The sequence below is a fragment of the Pinus tabuliformis genome, chromosome 3_1 (genome assembly GCF_031772625.1).
Source record: "Pinus tabuliformis cultivar Carrire ecotype Pingquan chromosome 3_1, CPIR1, whole genome shotgun sequence".
Lineage (NCBI taxonomy): Eukaryota > Viridiplantae > Streptophyta > Pinopsida > Pinales > Pinaceae > Pinus > Pinus tabuliformis.
Window position 1 is genome coordinate 719,745,865 of NC_142301.1, and position 19,304 is coordinate 719,765,168.

At 32.2% G+C, this 19,304-nt stretch overlaps 1 pseudogene across 1 annotated transcript in view; it reads left to right on the top strand.

The window, feature by feature from the left end:
• Positions 1–13,351, top strand: part of LOC149189303 (UDP-glycosyltransferase 85A8 pseudogene) — a 51,612-nt pseudogene extending 38,261 nt beyond the window's left edge. The window contains exon 2 of the transcript XR_016255880.1: positions 12,360–13,351. The product of XR_016255880.1 is annotated as a UDP-glycosyltransferase 85A8 pseudogene (transcript). The remainder of the gene's footprint in view (positions 1–12,359) is intronic.
• The last annotated feature ends 5,953 nt before the right edge of the window (positions 13,352–19,304 follow it).

Sequence of the window (19,304 nt, forward strand, 5' to 3'; positions counted from 1 at the left end):
GATAATTTTTTCTGAGAGTTGTGTTTCTCTACGGGGATATATATATATATATATATATATATATATATATTTTGTAGACTTTGTTCGGAAGAGCATAGATGAATGTGGAAAGAGAATATATGAAGATGTAATTGCGTATGATGTCTGCTACAGGTTAATTTCTCTTCTATGCAATATTAAAGACTATCCGCATTGTGAACGTTTCTTCATTAAGAACACTTATCTGCATTTTGCACGTTTCTTTGATAAGAACACTTCGCCTGTGCAGGGTTAAAAACTCACATTTCTTTATACATGTATTTTATTATAATAATTAATTTGAATTATTTATATATAATGGGTGTTATATAAAATATAAATAAATTGTTTATTACAATAATAATGTTTAGATATTTTTAGAAGAGAGAAAAGGTTTTTGATTGGTCAACCTATCCCATGCAACACACATGGAATAACTATTGCTAGATTTCATCTTTATGGCAAATTACTCTATACTCAAGCACTTTAAGAGGAGAGACTTTGCTTTTTGGCTTTTCTAATATGCATGGGATTTACCTCTGCCACATGTGGGGCAATTCCTTTAGTCATTAGTGAGTGAGGGGATTGAATTGGGTGGCAAAGATACACACATGTGGCATAAATTGTGGGCTTCCTTTCTGGTTTGGGAAATGGCTTTTTTTCATGCCATGGATTGGCATGCACAAAAATTATAGGAGACCTAGCTTCAGAGATTGGCGTTCTTCAGCTCATGCACTGAACATTGACTAATGGCGGGGGGGAAATCCTAGGGATAACATTGGACGCGTCTCGTGGACCACTCACAGTAACCATGACAATACGTGTTGTAGGAGCGAGAGGCATCAACCATCAAATAGCTCTCATGAATATGCAATTGCAAGTCTCGTGGGTCAGTTAGCATTGCATAATTCTCTACATGTCTAATTCCTTTGGTTTTGTCAATACCTTCACTATTTTTTCTTTTATTTGGTGGGTGTTGGCCTATGATTCTCTAAGCTAAGCAAGGGGTGAGTTGTGGATTTTATATAACATCCATTATATATAAATAAAATCCACAACTCACCCTTTTGTGGATTTTGTAGTTGAGGCAATGGACTTTTTCCATGCCATGGATTGGCACACATAGGAAATATGGGAGACCTGGCTTCAGAGATTGGCGTTCTTCAGCTCATGCACTAGACATTGAGCAATGGTAAGGGGAAAATCCTAGGGAAAGCATTGGACACATCTCCTGGGTAGCTGACGGCAACCACACCAACAAATGTTGTAGGAGTGGGAGGCATCAACCATAATGTAGCTCTCATGACTATGAAGTTGCAGGTCTAGTGGGTTAGTCAACATTGTGTAATTCTATATATGTTCAATTCCTTCATTGTTTTTTCTTTTATTTGGTGGATATTGGCTTGCAATTCTCTAAGCTAAGCAGGGGTGAGTTGTGGATCGAATGATGTTCACGCCTGGTGGTTGTTGGACCCTCCAAAAGTATTTTATCTACCCTCCCTCATGAATGGTATTCCATTAGAAACTATCATACCTCTCTCGCAATACGAACCTCCTTGGATTTTACATTTATTTAGCATTCTCATTTTTAATCCCTCGGGTTTCTGGTTGTTTTTGGAGAAAATTCTATCGTGGCCATCATTTATCCAGTCCAGTATGCACCAAGATTGAATGCATTGTCGCCATGGGTCTAGGGGAAAGGGTCCTCAATGTTGACCTCGAGCTCAAGCCCAAGCCCAAGGCATCACAACCATTTTCTAGTCTGCCACTCTTCGAGAGATTCAAGAGGAAATCTACCAACTTGAAGCTTAGATCACTAGTCACGAGCAAGCCTACTCTAACTCAAAAATTCATGTAGAGGTAACCAATTGGGTTTATAACCCAAGAAATGTCAGGGGAACATGGAGCCAATACCTAAACTCCATCACCCTTCATTGGTTGATGAAGACACACCTAGGTAGATGAAGGAGAAACATGAATATTGTAATGATACAATCTCTTCTCTAAACGAAATGAAGCATGTGCAATGTTACTAGTGCTCATCTCTTTGCTAGGTTATATGCTTGGTTTGCTCACCTTGAAATCCATATACGATGTGAATTGAAACTCCCTAAACAAGCTAGAACAAGCACTTCATTTGACTCTTCATATTATGTTTCACCACTTGGTAGTTATCTTTTACTTTTTGTAGTTCAATCTATATTAGTTGTCATAAATTTCTTAGTGCTAATTGCTATCAATTCATATTATGTGAAATCTTTTCCATGATCAAGAAATTTGGTTTCCCTTGAATGAAATTGTGACCATATAACATAAACAATAGTATCTTTTAATATTTTATAGACATTTTTTGAAGCAATACGACATAAATTAAAAAAAAAAAAGACCGTTCTCTATATAAAAATTGATATACTATATATAAATTTAATTTGAACTCTTGAATAATTTAAATGAACATATTTCCTTAATCATTACATTTTTACAAACCATTTTTAAATAAATTCTATTTGACTAATTAATAATAATATATAGATATTTTATAAAGCATTCATTATTATTATGATGTAATGATGTCTGACCAAGAATCGAATAACTTGAAAATGAGGTAAAATTTAAGTACTAAATTAGTCTAATTAATATAACAAATCGAATGAAACGTTTTTTTATATAAATATGGAAAGGAAATTGGAAAAGGGAAGAAAATAATTGAATGAAACGTTTTTTTATATAAATATGGAAAGGAAATTGGAAAAGGGAAGAAAATAATTAACAACTTGAAAATGAGATAAAATTTAAGTACTAAATTAGTCTAATTAATATAACAAATCGAATGAAACGTTTTTTTATATAAATATGGAAAGGAAATTGGAAAAGGGAATAAAATAATTAACAAGAAGCGAATCGCATTAAATTATTTTAAAACAAACGCATTAAATTATTTTAAAACTTATAATTAATATATTTAAGTTGATTAAATGAAATTGCAATAAAGCTAAATTATTTACTTTAAGATTTATAATTAATATATTTAAGTTTATAAAATGAAATTGCAATAAAAATAAATTAAAAAAAATATTAATTTATTATTTTTTGGTTATTTGAATTAATTGATATAAAAAATGTATATAATTAAAAATAAATAAATGAATATATCATATCATAAACAAGTGCTATATGATAGCTATTTTTTTGTTGGTTAATTTAAATATAGGTAAATTAAAGTGAAAAACAATAAAACAACTATGTTACCTTGGTAATGAGAACTGTGAAGCAAATTATTGGTTATAGTAGAATTAGCATTTTCCTCCAACTTTTAAGGTAAACCTTGGAGTTTTTTTTCCAACATTAGTTACTAAATGCTGATATCAAAATTCTTATAATGAGAATTTGATCTACCTTTAACTAATCCTATAACTAAACTTAGATAGTCAAGTATCACATATAAATAGAGAGAGATGGAGAGAGAGAGAGAGAGAGAGAGAGTAGAAAATGTGTAAATGGAAATAAAGAAATAGAGTGTTGGGAATAAATTGTTCATAATGGTATAAACAACAATTGCATCCATACGATTCAATTCCTTCAAATTCCACAATACGAGGGTTTTCAAATTCCATTCCTTCAAATTCCACAATACGAGGGTTTTCAAATTCCACAAAAGCAGTGTTTTCAAATTTCACAAAACTAAGGTCTTGAATTTCACTTCAATATACATATACATACGTCACCAATTTTTGATGCATAGTTTGGTGTGTTTACTCACGTTTTCTAATTATGCACTTAAATTTGAACTCGCTATGTTGGAGTTTCCACATTCCACATTGCTATGGTTTTCAAATTCCATGAAGCAAGGGTTTTCATAGTGCATAAAACTAAGGTTTTCAAATTGCATAATTATATTTCCTAATAATGCAAACACACTTTTGAGCCATGCTAAGCAGGTATCCTCGATGGGGTCCTAGTTGGTAACTTGGGCATTACAGAGCCTAAACAACTAAGAACACATGTGAATTCCTAAGAAGAAGCACACATTCTTGTGGGCATGTGTTCCTCATGATAGCCTCATTTCCACTTTTGGGGTCATCATTCTTCCACAAGTGCCCTTAGTTGATTCTCACTGGTTTTTTCAATTATGCATAATCCTTCTCAAAGTTTTCATTATAGAAGTTCTCACAAAATTCCTTCATACACTTCATGCTAGGTGTTTTCTTATTAGTCTACATAGTTTCTTTCTTTTACCACATATGAAATCATTTCCAGACATATGTGATTCCACAACCACTTGCCACATGCTTATTTACAATATAACAATAAAGTGCTAAGTTATTTCATCATGACTATCCCTAATTAAAAAAGCCTGCATCATGTTCTAGTTGATTTCTTAAACTTGTTTGAGAAACTTCCACATATTTAACTTTATGTAGCTATATATTACTCTTTTATGTTTATCTCATCATTATAGATTGATCATGGTTATGAGCAATGCAATAGGTTATCATCATTCATTTCTTAAAACCCCCATTTCTTTATACTTATTTTTCTATCTTCTCATAGGTTTGTATTGTTTGAGGGGTGAGTTTCTTCCATTTTGACTTCATTCATATGTAATTTACGAAATTGTGATACTATTTATCATTTATAATTTATCTCATTTCAGATTGAATTATTATAGTGTTCTTCATCTATCTTAATGTTTTCATAGTGGAAGAATTAAATGAATCAACTTGTACAGTCTTTTTTATGAATGAGTCCTAATTTGGTTATGAATTCTTCCAGAGCCATTTATGGCATTAAATGTTTTTTTTCTGGGGTAAAAAAATTCTTCTTTGTGCGAGATCATCTGGTACTCGAACTTTGTATACAAAATTTATGCATCTCGCAAGTTTATCTACCATACTAACCACCATGCTACAAGTCGTTGTCACATTAATCCCCGCTACTCATGCATATGTGGCTAGCCATGTGTGTAATTTAAAAAAGACTCGAGAATGTCCAAAATCGTAACTCTAGTTGATGGTTGAGGGAGTCAAACTTTTCATATAGTTAGCTATTTTGTTATGTTAAATACTAGGATGCTAGGAGGAGTAGGGGTTACATTTCATATTATTACATTCTCTTCCATATTTGAGCAAAGAAATTGGGAGTGGGATGTTAGAGGGAAAAATAAGGGCTTACGATTTTGTAGCAACTTTATAAGCCATAGGTCTTAGGTAAGTCTATAGAGAGTACCTCTTTCTTTGTATCTACGCTTTTTCCATACTAGAGAATAGAGATCAAAGCAACCTCACCTTCTAGCTAGGTTTCTAGCATAAGGGTTTTCCAAGGGAAAAATTGTGCTTACTTTGATTAGTGTGTGTATTTATTTTCACTTTATTATGTTTGCATTTCAACTAATTTATGTGTAAGCATACAAACAATAAATAAAGAATCTGAGTTCTAAAATAATTAATATTCATAGTGAAAAATTCAATATTTATCAGATCTATTATGATGGATTGTTCCAATGGAATATCCATGATAATTCACTGGTCATCTCCACATCTTTCCTAAATGAATAGTGTCTTCTTTACTACCACATGTTACGTCGATCAATTTAACATATTATGTGATTATATGTTACTTCATTTTTGATGTTGTTTTCTTAATGTCCATGGTTAGGCTTTTATCTCCATTCTTCCCATCTTCAAAATGCAATATCCTCAAAGAAAAAAAAAAATCCAATAACCATTAATTAGTAGTTATGCTCAATAATCATCTTGAATCCATTTTATATTTGAACCCATCATTCATATCAACTGGAATTGCATTTTCAAACTCTGCCATGATCATGAAAAGTTAGAAAAGTTTCTGTAAAAATCACATCATTAGAGTTTTGTTGATGCGTTTCGAACCATCCAGTGTGGTTCATTGCTAGAACAATATGAAGAACCTGATATTCGCATCAAGTTAAATAGATGGAGAGAAAAATTTTAGTCGTTGTAATATAACAGATAGATATGACTAAATAAATAATATTTTAATATAAGGAATAATTGTTAGAATATAGTTGTTAATATTGGCCATAAATGTCAAGTTGTTACTCTCATTAATCGTATCAGAAGATTCTATTATGAGGACACGTATAAAAGACAAATAATACTAAAATAATTACCAAAATTTATTTCCCACACATTACATCTATTTATTGGTCGTATCTATATTTCATTGCCCCTATAGCACTAAAAAGGTTCCAATTTCCTGTATCCTCCCTTAATTAACTATATAAACCTCATTGTGTCTAAAATGTAACAATAAACCTTTATATTCACATAAAGTTACTCATATTCATGAAGTCATATAAATTAAATTTACTTTTATTTTTTGAATGGTTGTACATATTTATCAATATTAACCAGATTATACCCATCATAACTTAGTCCACAATAGTAAAATTAATATTTATACAAAAATACAAATCACAATAAACATTCATGTAAAAGTGTTTCCTAAAAATTTCATATGAAAACATTAACTTCGTACATATTAACTTGTTGCATGTCTTACTTTTTTGAACTTGTTATAGAATATTTCATTCTTCTGAATTGTGAAATATGCAATTCTCTAACTTTAGAATGTTGTTAAAACAATTACACTAAATTATATCTTAATAAATATCATATAAAGACATTACTAATTAAATAAAAATAGAAATAAAATAAATCTCATTTAAAAATATTATTAGTTAAATGAAAATAAAAATAAAACACAAAAACATTACCAATTATACTTTACCAAATGTATCATGAAAACATATAAATCATTATCATTAGAAAATATTAAAATAACATTACGCAGTGAAAAGGTATCACAAGAGATGAATAAAAAGGTATAGGTTCACCTTATAAATAATTTATTTTCCTCTTTTAATTTTGTTTCAATATTTTATTTAATCACTACGTATCTTACATATAAGAAGAAGTTATACAATATGGATGGAAATGGGTTTCCAAAAATTGCTTATACCTTTAGCCAAAACCGCCACCATCGATTGAAGTGAGGATGGCATAAGGATGCCCACTCTTGGCTAGACCATTGGGGAATAAAGAGGAGATCATCCTACATAATTAAGGTAATATCAAAAATAATATTTCTTCCAAATTTAAAGAGAAATTGTTGGAAAATAAAGAGTTGGAGGGAAAAAAGGAAAGTGCAATATTATATGGAGGTGATCACCCCAATCTGGAAAACCAAAATTATCTCTCTGTCTTGACTAATGTTAAGCTGAAAATGAACATTTCCAATGTTAGAACCAATTCCAATGAGTTTCATAAAGAAATTAAGCATTGGTGAATTCTTAAAACACCGTGGGATGAAAGGGTTTGTCACTTATGTAGGCATTGGTGAATTCTCAAAACACCTTGGGATGAAAGATTTTGTCACCAATAATAGGAGGGACTCTGTTTCTACCTTTCCAGGATCTTTTGTGTGCACATGGAAGCTTTAAAACGAATTACTGAGAACAGAGTATTACACCACCATAAAATGATTTCTATTCAAAAATATATATTGCCTCATACATATTCATCCTCTTTTACTGAGAGGGATTTACCAAAAACAACATTCAACCAAAAAAAACAAACTCTGTCTCCTCCTGAGTATTTACACTGCTGGTGTGTAAAAACCCATTTAATAGGAGGGTTGAAGGTAAAAAAACATTTTCTCTTAGATTTTCCATCTTATATTCACATGAAAGAGTTTGCCACTGATTGTCCTGTTCTTCCTCTCAGCAACTCCATTTTGTTGTGGGGTGTACCTTGCTGTAAACTGTTTGTGAATTCCATTTTCTCTACAATATCCTAGGAATTCCTTGGAGATATACTCACCTCCTCTATCAGTTCTCAAAACTTTAATGTGCAGACCGCTTTGGTTTTCCACAAATGCCTTGAAATTTTGGAATTTCTCAAACACTTCACTTTTGTTTTTAAGGAAATATACCCAAGTTTTTCTTGTAAAGTCATCAATGAATGTTAGGAAATATTGGCTGCCTGCTAATGATGGAGCTTGCATCGGTCCACATAAGTCTGAGTGGATGATCTCTAAGGGTTCCTTTGCCCTTATCCTTTTACCTGATGGAAAACTTTCTCTATGTTGTTTCCCCAATATGCAACCTTCACATAGGTTGTCCGATTTCTCTATCAATGGTAATCCTCTTACCATTCCTTTTCTGCTTAACAAGTTTAGACCTCCAAAATTGAGATGTCCAAATCTCAAGTGCCACAACCAATTTTCATCCCTTGGCACGCTTTGGAAAGCCTCTTGGGTAACTGCTGCAATTTCATTTTTGTTTTTCAAATCTGCCCTGATCCTGAGAGGGAACATCATGTTCCTTGTCATCTTCACTTCAGCAATGCTTCTTTTGCTGGGTGCTATATCCATGATGGTGCATACATCATTTTTAAAGAAAACATTGTACCCCTTATGGACAAGCTGTCCAATACTCAAGAGGTTACATCTCATTCCAGAGACATAGTAGACATCTGCTATGGTTTTCTTTTCTCCTTGCTTTGTAAATATTTTTACCTCTCATTTTCCCATAACAGAGATTTTACTATCAGTTCCTAGTGTAACTTCTGATTTCATATTTTTATCTAGGGCAGAAAAGAAGGCTATGTTTCCTATCATATGGTTGCTGCAACCTGAGTCTAAAAACCATATGTCTTCACTGTTTGTTTCAGCGATGTTACAAGCTAACAACACATTATCTTGGCTGATGTTTTCTCTAGTGACATTTGCATTTTGTCTATTACTCATATCATGCTGCTTCTTCCTACATTCACTGGCATAATGCCCATATTTTTTACAATAATAGCATTGGGCATTGGATTTTTCATACCTTTGTCCTTGAGCATGATGTTGTCCTCTTTGTTCGCTGCTGCCTTGGTCTTGGTTCCAATTTGGATTGCTGCCTCTTCCTTGAGCATTTGCTGGGTTGTTGCTTCCACCTCTGTTCTGGCTTCTGCCTCTTCCTCTTTTGTTTCCTCTGCCTTGACCTCTTCCTCTTCCAAAAGACATCTGGGTTTTCAAGGCTTGCTCTAGAGATGAGTTTTCATTTCTACTCAACCTCTGCTCATGTGTTATCAGTGATGCATGTAGCTCATCAACTGAAAAGTTTGAGAGATCCTTTGTCTCTTCAATGGTGGTGACAATCGCATCAAAATTTGAGGGTAAGACCCTCAATATTTTCTCCACAATCCTCCTTTCTTCAATGGTTTCTCCATGAGTCCTCATTTGTGTGATCAGATCAATTACATGTGTGAAGAATGAGTCAATGTTGTCTGACTCCTTCATGCACAGATTCTCAAAATCTTTCCTCAGCAATTGTAGTTTTGCTGTCTTCGCTCTCTCCATGTCTTGATAGGTTGTCTAGTTTGCCATGCTTCATTGGATGTCTTAGCTGCTGCTAACCTTGGAAACACACTCTGGTCTACTGCTAGATACAACAACACACGGGCTTTTGAATCCTTCTTCCTATTGCTCTTCAGCAGATCTTTCTCTGCTGGAGTTAATCTATTAAACTAGTTTTCATCTGCTGGTTCTTCAAAACCATCTTCAACTATTTCCCATAAATCTTGAGAGGCAAACAGGGCTGTCATAGTTATTGCCCAATAGTCATAGTTTTTCCCATTAAACTGTGGGAGCTGGGTGTTAAACATACCCATACCAGTGCTTGTGCTGGCCATTCCTTGCATCCTGATCTATGCCTCTAAATCCTTGATTGTGTGTTTAAAAACACTGATTGTTTCTTCAGCAACACATAAAAAACTTTTGAAATACCCGAGTATTTTCTTGACTGAGCCTTCACTCTGCTGGAGAAGATCTACTGCTGCAACAAAAGGACTCCTCCCTTCAGCTTCTTGAACACTTTCAAAGAGCCTAAGCCTGCTCTGATACCACTGTTGGGGATTTTTCTGGTAAAATCCCAAAAACAAACAATTCAAACACACAGAGGCAATGCTCTGTTTCTACCTTTCCAGGATCTTTTGTGTGCACATGGAAGCTTTAAAACGAATTACTGAGAACAGAGTATTACACCACCATAAAATGATTTCTATTCAAAAATATATATTGCCTCATACATATTCATCCTCTTTTACTGAGAGGGATTTACCAAAAACAACATTCAACCAAAAAAAACAAACTCTGTCTCCTCCTGAGTATTTACACTGCTGGTGTGTAAAAACCCATTTAAGAAATATTTTGAACCAACAAGTGTTGGCGAGATGAAAATATAGAACATAACAATGTAAAGATTCTCTTATTTAATTTCTACACTACATTACTGATTTTTTATATATTATTATATATTATTTTGATATTAATATAAATATTTAAACATTTTTAATATAAATATAATTTTTATTTTGATATAGTTTTTTTAATGTTTTGAAATTGTTTGAAAAATGTAAAATATTTATGAAAATAATTTAGAATTTTACATATCTTTGAATAAATCTTCACTAACAAAATATATAATCATTAGTTAATCTCTAAATAAACTTTATATTTAATTTTACCTTTAAAATTTCTATCAATAACATTATTAACATTTTATACATTATTATTTTAATACTAATATAAATATTTAAACATTTTTAATAATATATTTATTGAAAATTCCAAAAAATTAATATAAATATTAATAGTCATTTTATATCACATAAATATTTTAATTTAATAATTTTTTAACTCTATACTAAAAAATAATTTAATATTACTAATATTGATCTTTTATATAATATTTTTAATATTAATATAAAAAATTAAGTATATATTATATCATTTTATATCAATTAGAAAATTTTAAATAAAAATACCAGTGTTCTTTCCATATTAGATGAATATTTTATTTTAATATTTTTTCAATTTTTATTATGATGAAACAAAAATTAGCATAAAACTTTCTTAAGTTATCATATGGATGGTTTAAATGCGATAATCAATAGGTGGATGTTGGGTTTTATCTTTGTGTAAAACTTTTATAAGTTATCGTATTGATTGTTTACTTGTGATAATGAAGAGGTGGCGTTGGGATTTATGTTTGTCTTGATGATTAAAAGATCAACCATTTTACTTTTCATATCTTTGAAAGGACATCCACATTGTTAATCCCAAAAATATCTTCATGTTTTTTGTTTTCTTTCCAATAAAGACAAACATGTTTTCTTTCCAATAAAGGCATCCACATGTTTTTGGTTTTCTATGTTAAAAGGATAAATTAGCTTGCTTTATACAAATAAATAATTGATTTACTATGTTCATTGCTATAGATATATAATTTTAATTTATATAATTATATTATTAAAAATATTAATATATAAATTTTATAAAAATAAAAATAAAATCTACATGTTTCTGGTTTTCTTCGTCAAAAAATACAAATTATCTTTCTTTAAACAAATAAATAATTGGTTTACTATGTTGACTTACTTATATATATAGATATATATAATATTTTAATTTAGAGAGTTATATTATTAAAAATATTAATATATAAATTTTATAAAAATAAAAATATAATTAATATATATAAACTATTTTTAAAAATATAATTCTATTAATTATTATCGAATTTACTCTATTTTTTAGCAGATCTGTTTTAGCAAAAATGCACGCATATTTTAATCATTAAACCTACTCAAACTATATATAAATTATACAATTTTACATTTTCAAAAAACAGAAATAAAAACCAAAAGTTACACTTACGTTACTTTATTCCTCATTTCTTAATGCAACGAGACTATGAAAACTTTTTTAAGCAATAGTCTCCATGACCTGATGCTTGAGAGAGGCTGCTAAACAAGAAGCCTTAGAAACTCACAATGTCTATGGAACGTACGCACTGAACAAATTAAACCTTAGAAGGTCGAAATTTGCTGTGTTAGGGCACACGAATTAAACATTAGTATCTTCTATGATTAAGAATGAATAGTATTTTACCTTTGAGTTTATTTTACCTTTGAGTTTATTAAATTTTAAGAGGAATGAAAGAGAAATGCAAAGATTATTTATTATATTATTAATTAATATTAGGTTTAACCGGTAAATATTCTTGATTACCATAGGTGGAATTCTTTGAAGTTACAGTCGGATATATCTCATAATACCTACACAGTAAAAGCTCTCGATTACTCTAGATGCAACGAAGTATTAGAGTTTGTTAGACTTTGAAAATGAAAGTTAAAAGCGCATTCATATAGATATTTTTTAGATTCTTCCTATATATCCAGAATTATATCAGCCCATTGTTTTCATTTGTTCTGCAAATGTGTATTCCAACTAAACTTTTGTTTGTAACTTTTCAGTAACCGAAGCGAAAAATCCGAGAAAGCTCGTCACTTGCCTTCCTGGAAACATCCCACCATTGAAGCCAACCGACCTGCTATCCTTCTATCGCGCTCAGGATCATCGGGATATTACTTTCAATGCGCTTCTGTATGAATCGCAGAAGCGAAGTAAAGGCGACTACGTATTGGTGAATACTTTCGAGGAGCTCGAAGGGAAGGATGCAGTGACAGCTCTCTCTTTGAATGGCTGTCCTGCTCTTGCCGTGGGACCTCTTTTCCTTCCCAATTTTTTGGAGGGAAGGGATTCGTGCAGCAGTTTGTGGGAGGAGGAGGACAGCTGCCTGATATGGCTGGATATGCAACAGCCGGGATCAGTTATATATGTTTCATTTGGGAGCATCGCTGTAAAATCAGAACAACAGCTGGAGCAGCTGGCGCTAGGGCTAGAGGGCAGCGGGCAACCTTTTTTGTGGGTTCTCAGGTTGGATATCGCAGAAGGCCAGGCTGCGATTTTACCTGAGGGTTTTGAAGAACGAACAAAGGAACGGGCAATGTTTGTGAGGTGGGCTCCGCAGGTGAAAGTCCTTGCCCATGCTTCGGTGGGATTATTCCTTACACACTGTGGATGGAACTCTATGTTGGAGAGTATGGCCATGGGAGTTCCTGTGGTGGGATTCCCATATTTTGGCGATCAGTTTCTCAACTGCAGATTCGCAAAGGCTGTGTGGAAAATCGGCCTGGATTTTGAAGATGTAGATATGGATCACCAAAAGGTTGTCATGAAAGACGAGATTGAGGATGTTGTGAGGAGAATGATGAAAACAGCGGAAGGAGAAAAGATGAGAGACAGCGTTCTCAGACTCAAGGACTGCGCAACAAAGGCTGTCCTCCCGGGAGGGTCTTCTTTCCTGAATTTAAACACTTTCGTTAAAGACATGATGATGAGTAAAAGACTCTCATCGAAAAACAAAATGATGTGATTTGGATTCTAGAATGGGTAAGGAAATGATTGGGAGAATCCTGAACGCTATTAAAAGTGTTTTTAAATCTATGAATATTTTGAATGTAGTCATTTTTTCTATTTTTATAGTGTCACCCACAGAGTTTGTTAGTTTGTATTGACTTTTAATAGATTTTAAAAATTATATTGGTGTAACTTGTTCCCTGCTCACTAATTTTTTAGGTATTTAAGATTATTTCAATTCTAATATGGTCATATTCTACTTACATTGGGAAAATTAATATAATCAAATTTTACTTAACAAAATAAGATGTGTAATTTATTTTTTTCTGGGTGTCTCCCTGCCCACCAATTTCCTAGGGATTTGTGATTATTCCAATTCTAAAAGTTCATATTGTAAATAGATGGGTAAATTAATATATAATCAAATTTTAGTGACTAAAATAGTCCATTTTACAATAAGATGTGTAATTTTTTTTTATATATACATTATTAATAAGTAAATGTGTGCATTAGTAAGCCACTTTTAGTGTTCTACTAATTTATTTTGTTATATTTATGAAACCTTAGACTATATCAACTACATTAATATTTTTAATGTAATTATACTAATAAATATAATAACCGTGAATCTGTTTCTTTAAACTAATTATCTGATTCAGAAATTAAACTAAAAGAAATAAAAACAAAAACAAAAAAGATTTTATAGGTCGGAGATATGAAGTATTATAATCATTATTTCTATGTTTAAGTTATTAGAAATAACCATAGGATTTAATGTTGCAAAGAATTCTTTGAAAACTGGATGTTTTCAGTAACTGTAAGTTGTAATTTAAGTGGATGATCATATCTTTCCTGTGGTTATAAGTATAGAATATTCTTAGGTCAAAGAAGTATAAAATCGTTTTCTGATAGTGCGATCTCTGTATCATTTCAGAACCGTGGAATGTGTGTACAGAGCGAAGCAGGATTGAGCTTGTGGAAGCGGAAGCCGTGAGGGTATGTGTTTGTAATGGCTGTCAACAGCAGAAATTTGAATCCAAATAAACTCAGCGGAAATCTGCGCCCATTGTTAACTCAGCAATTGAAGGAACAATAGGTGTGAGTGGCCCGCATACCCCTATAGCTCGTGTTAAATGAAGTGCGTGTGGATGGAAACTGCGTGGGGATGACCTCATTACATTGGGAAAGCCGTCGCTTCAATTATCATGTCAAAGCCATGGAATTGCTGAGCGTGATCTGACGAGAGATTTGATTCTTTTCGCTGGTGGAAGTGTTTGTTCGCATTGAATGTTTAGAGTACATTCCAGACGTCCTGGGAGAGGTGGATTTTGAGCAAACGTTTTCCTGCAAAATTTTCTCTATGAAACCTAAGGAGGCCAGTGGACATAGGATTAGGGACATATGGCTTTTTCCAATAGAAGAAGGAAGTAGCTGTAGCAGGGCATCAACAAGAAGCGATACTAAGCAAGGTTTCAAATTACGGTTGTGAATAAAGTTTGTGTATATATGGTGCTATGTGTCTTGTTCATCTTGTGATCTGAGTTCGAGTTAGCAGCCATCGTTTTTGGCATTGTGTCGAATCTGCTAATATAGCCATGTTGTCCAATGATAAATGACATGATAAATGAGTTGTGAAGTGTAGTAAAATAAGATTATATTATAAATGAGATGTGAAACTTAGTAAAATTATATTTGTGTTATTTTATAAGTTTATATTTGTCTTATAAAATAAGTTTATAAAATAAGTTTAACTTTTATGGAAAATGTATAAGTGGAGTATTATTTATTAAATGAGAAAATTATGTAAATTAGAACATTGAAATGTAGATTTTGATGGAAGGTTACAATATTTGAAGATAAGTGAAAGCACTCTGGAGCTACAGTTGTAAGAGAAAACAAAAAAAAGTTGCTATTGCGCATGTTGGTTAAGGACTACATTATCCTACACAATCAAGATTGCATAACGTCAAAGGAGACATGGGACACTCTCAAAGGTTTGTATGTGATGAAAACCACAAACCGAATATTATATCTAAAAAGTAAGCTTCTTTCGATTAAAATGGAAGAAATGAAAACATGTAATTTTATTTCTAGAATTAAGGAGTTGAAAGACAAATTTAGTGACATTTGTGAGATAATATCTAGTGCAGATTTGGTTATTGCCACATTAAATGGTACGCATATCAAATGCTTATTACTATTCTTGTAGCCAGAGAGAAGGCTCCTACTTTTGATGAGTTGAAAGGTATACTTATGCAATAAGAAAAATGGAGAAGAATTCTTAATAAGAGATATCCCAATTCATATGTAGCATTGGTAGCTAAAGGGAAGCAGTCTTTCAAAGAAAAACATTGGGTGAAAAATGAAGGAAAAAATCCATAGGGAAAATCATTTCAAGGTGATCCCATCACCAAGGTCAAATGCCGATTTAAGTAGACATGATGCGTGATATTTATGTGGAAAACATGGTCATTTTGCTAAGAATTTTTTGAAAAGAAAGTATGATTAATTTAGACAAATAAGGCATACATGAAATTATGTTAACAAAGATGATAAAGTGAACCATGATTTCATGAACCTTAGATTGTTTGTCTCCAATGTTGCTTTATCAACAAAAACTAATGATGACCACGTTTGGTTCATTCATTTTGGTGCTTCAATTTACATGTTATGTAAAAGAGGTTGGTTTGATAAATACCACAGAGACAATAATGGTGCTCATATCTATTTAGGAGACAATAAATCACATGAAATTAAATGACATGGAGATATAAGTGTTACTATTCCTAACAGACAAGAAAAAAAAATTCATAATGTAATATATGTTTCAGGATTAAAGAAGAAGTTATAGTTTTTATTATTACAAATCAACACTTAAAAGTCAAATTTGTTAAATCACAATATATGCTAAAGGATATGCATGAAAACTACAAGGTTGTTGCAATAGGACTTACAATAGGATGATTATTCAAGTTGGATGTAACAAAGAAAGGTCATCAAGCATTGTCATCAACAAACATGTTAAATGAAGAACTTTGGCATCAAACGTATGGACATTTGAATATTAATGACCTAATTTTACTACAAAAGAAAATGATGATAGAAGGTATTCCAAATATTAAAAGTCAACACATCAAATGTTAAGGATGTGTAATAGAAAAACAACATATGGAAGAATTTCTCGTGCATACTAATAGAAGAAAACTTGAAATTATTAAATGAGTGCATATTGATATATGTGGCTCTATGCAAACAAGGTCACTTGGTGGAGCTTCTTAGTTTATTCTATTTATTGATGATAGTACTAGATATACATGGGTATACATTATAACAAATAAAAGTGATGTGCTTGAATACTTTAAAGAGTTCAAGAATATAGTTGAAAAACAAATAAGAAGAAGCATTAAAATTCTTAGATCAGATAAAGTAGAGAGATTTCATCAAATATTTCAAGGATTTTAGAGTTCTACAACAATTTATAGTACCAAATACATATAAGAAAAATGGAGTATCTGAGAGGAGGAATATAACATTAGTTGAATGTGCTCATAGCATGTCGAAAGGTAAAGGAATTTGTAATAGCTTTTGGGTTGAAGCCAACAATTTCTCTTAAGAGTAGAAAGCCCACAAAATTTCTTGAGCACAAACCACCATTTAAAGAATTTTATGTTTTTCAACCTAAATTTAGTCATTTGAAAATATTTGTACGTAAGGAATTTTCTCATAGTCATAAGGAAGACATGAGAAAATTTGATGTCAAAGCTATCAAAGAAATTTTCATTGGTTATTGTACAGAACAAAGAACATACAAAATGTATGATCCATATACTCACACACTTTTGCAAGCAGAGATGTTATATTTCATGAGCATGTAGATGAAAAAATAAAAGAGGATGAACATATTGTGTGGCATCATTCTCATGAAAACGACAAAGAAGAAGAAGAAGTTGTCGACTCATCTAAAAATAAAGGCAACATGGATATCCCAAAAGGAATTTCAAGAAGTCAACACAAACAAAGAATCGATGAAGGTACTCCAAAAAAAAGCATGAAATGAGAAGGAACTCCATAGCAACATGAGCCACTAAGAAGATAAACAGAACAAATTTAAATGCCTATATAGTATAAATATTATGCTTTAACAGCTCAAGTGATGATTGTTGTCGAGCCTTTGAATTTTGAACAAGTTAAAAATCATAAAGAATGGATGGATGATATGAAAGAACAATATCATTCTATACTGAAAAATGAAACTTGGAAATTAACAAAATTACTTGAAATAAAAATTCCTATAGGATCAATGTAATAGGCCATGGTTTACTTCCTATGTAAATAAATAAAAAATAATAACCATGGTCACGAGACACGTATTTGAAGTTGAATGTTGGGCAAAACATGGTGACTGCGATCACTTGTGATTAATAAATGGCTATGGAAATCGAAAAAGGCATTGGCAAAGGAAAGGTGGAATTAATTGATATTTTATTTATGAAAATAATGGAAAATAGGAGAAAACGGAGATGAAAGGTCACAAGATTGAATGAGGAGGACATTGAAGGTAAATTAAGGAAAAATGAAGAAAATAGAGGCCTCAATAATAAAAAGGCTTCTAGGGATCAATTCACAACTTTTTCCAGTTGAAGCTTTTGTTAGTTTTAGCGTGGAGCTCTCTCTCTGTTCTCTCTCTCTCATACTCTTGCACACTTAGAGAAATATTGGAGCATTGTTGGAGAACTATACTTTTCATTGGATTTGGAGAAAGAAGGCAAAGGAAAGTGGCAAAGCGTAAGGAAACTAGTAGATCAAAAGCTATAGTTGGATTTATTTGCATGTAACAAGTTTCATGTGTGGTTATCCTTGTTGATCATGGATGCATGGTATATGCATGTTATTATCTGGTTATGATCTGTCCTTTGGATGGATGATTTCCTAGATTGACAATGGTTTTTCCTAGATATCCATGGTGTTGTGGGTTTTTCCACTTGTTGTTTTTGATTGGTGCTCGCGTTCCTTATGGTTATTGGTTAACTTACTAGTTCTTGGAGCTGTTGGTTGGAACAAACACTTTGTAGGCCTGGAACAACTTGGGTTGAGTTACTAGTCCTCAAGCCTAGGTTGGAAACACACTCTGGAGCCCTTAATGGGTTGAGTTAATAGTCCTAGAGCTAGGTTGGAAAAAGGCTCTAGAGCCCTCAAAGGCTATGGGTTAAGTTATTAGTTCTTAGAGCTGTGGTTGGTACAAATGCTCTAGAGCCTTAGACAACTTGGGTAGATATCGATCTAGTTGGTGTTAGTGATATCTGATCGTGAGGTGGAATCATAGGTTGAGGGTTGAGGTGGTTAGGACTCTGGAAGCGTTGGTTTGTTTTTCTCTGTTTATCCCATGAGATCCCACCTTCAGGTTTGGAATATGGCGTGGGTGTGATTGGTAGAAAGAGAGGTTTGGTTCAACAAAGTCTATGGTTGAGTGGTATGTGGAAGTCATTGAATTTGATGGAATTTGCATATGTTAATAAGAGCTCGTTTCCTCTTGTATTTTCATGAGTAATTGTACTTTTTATTATGTGGTTTTGATGGTCATTCTATCATGGTTACTATTATGGTTATATGTTGATTATAAGCATGGTTTCATAATAGGTTCTAGTTATGGCTCTTGATATGTTTTGCTTGTTGATGAATGGTTAATGAATGCATGGGCTAATAAATGTTATTGCAACTATTATGAGAGGACATTATACCTTCTTGAAGATTCTTATATAAGTATGAGGCCCCTATGTTTAAATGTGCATTCATGACCTGTACACTAGTAAAAAAAGATGAAATTAGTGAGTAGGTGACTGAAAAATTTAGTCACCGCAACTTTTCCAAGTGAAACACTACAAAACATGAGAATTCTAAAGTGACGAACTAAAAACAACTAACATAAACAACTAATTTAGTCTCAGGTTAAAATATATGACTAGCTAATAAGTAGTACAACTAAAATGACTAACATGAAT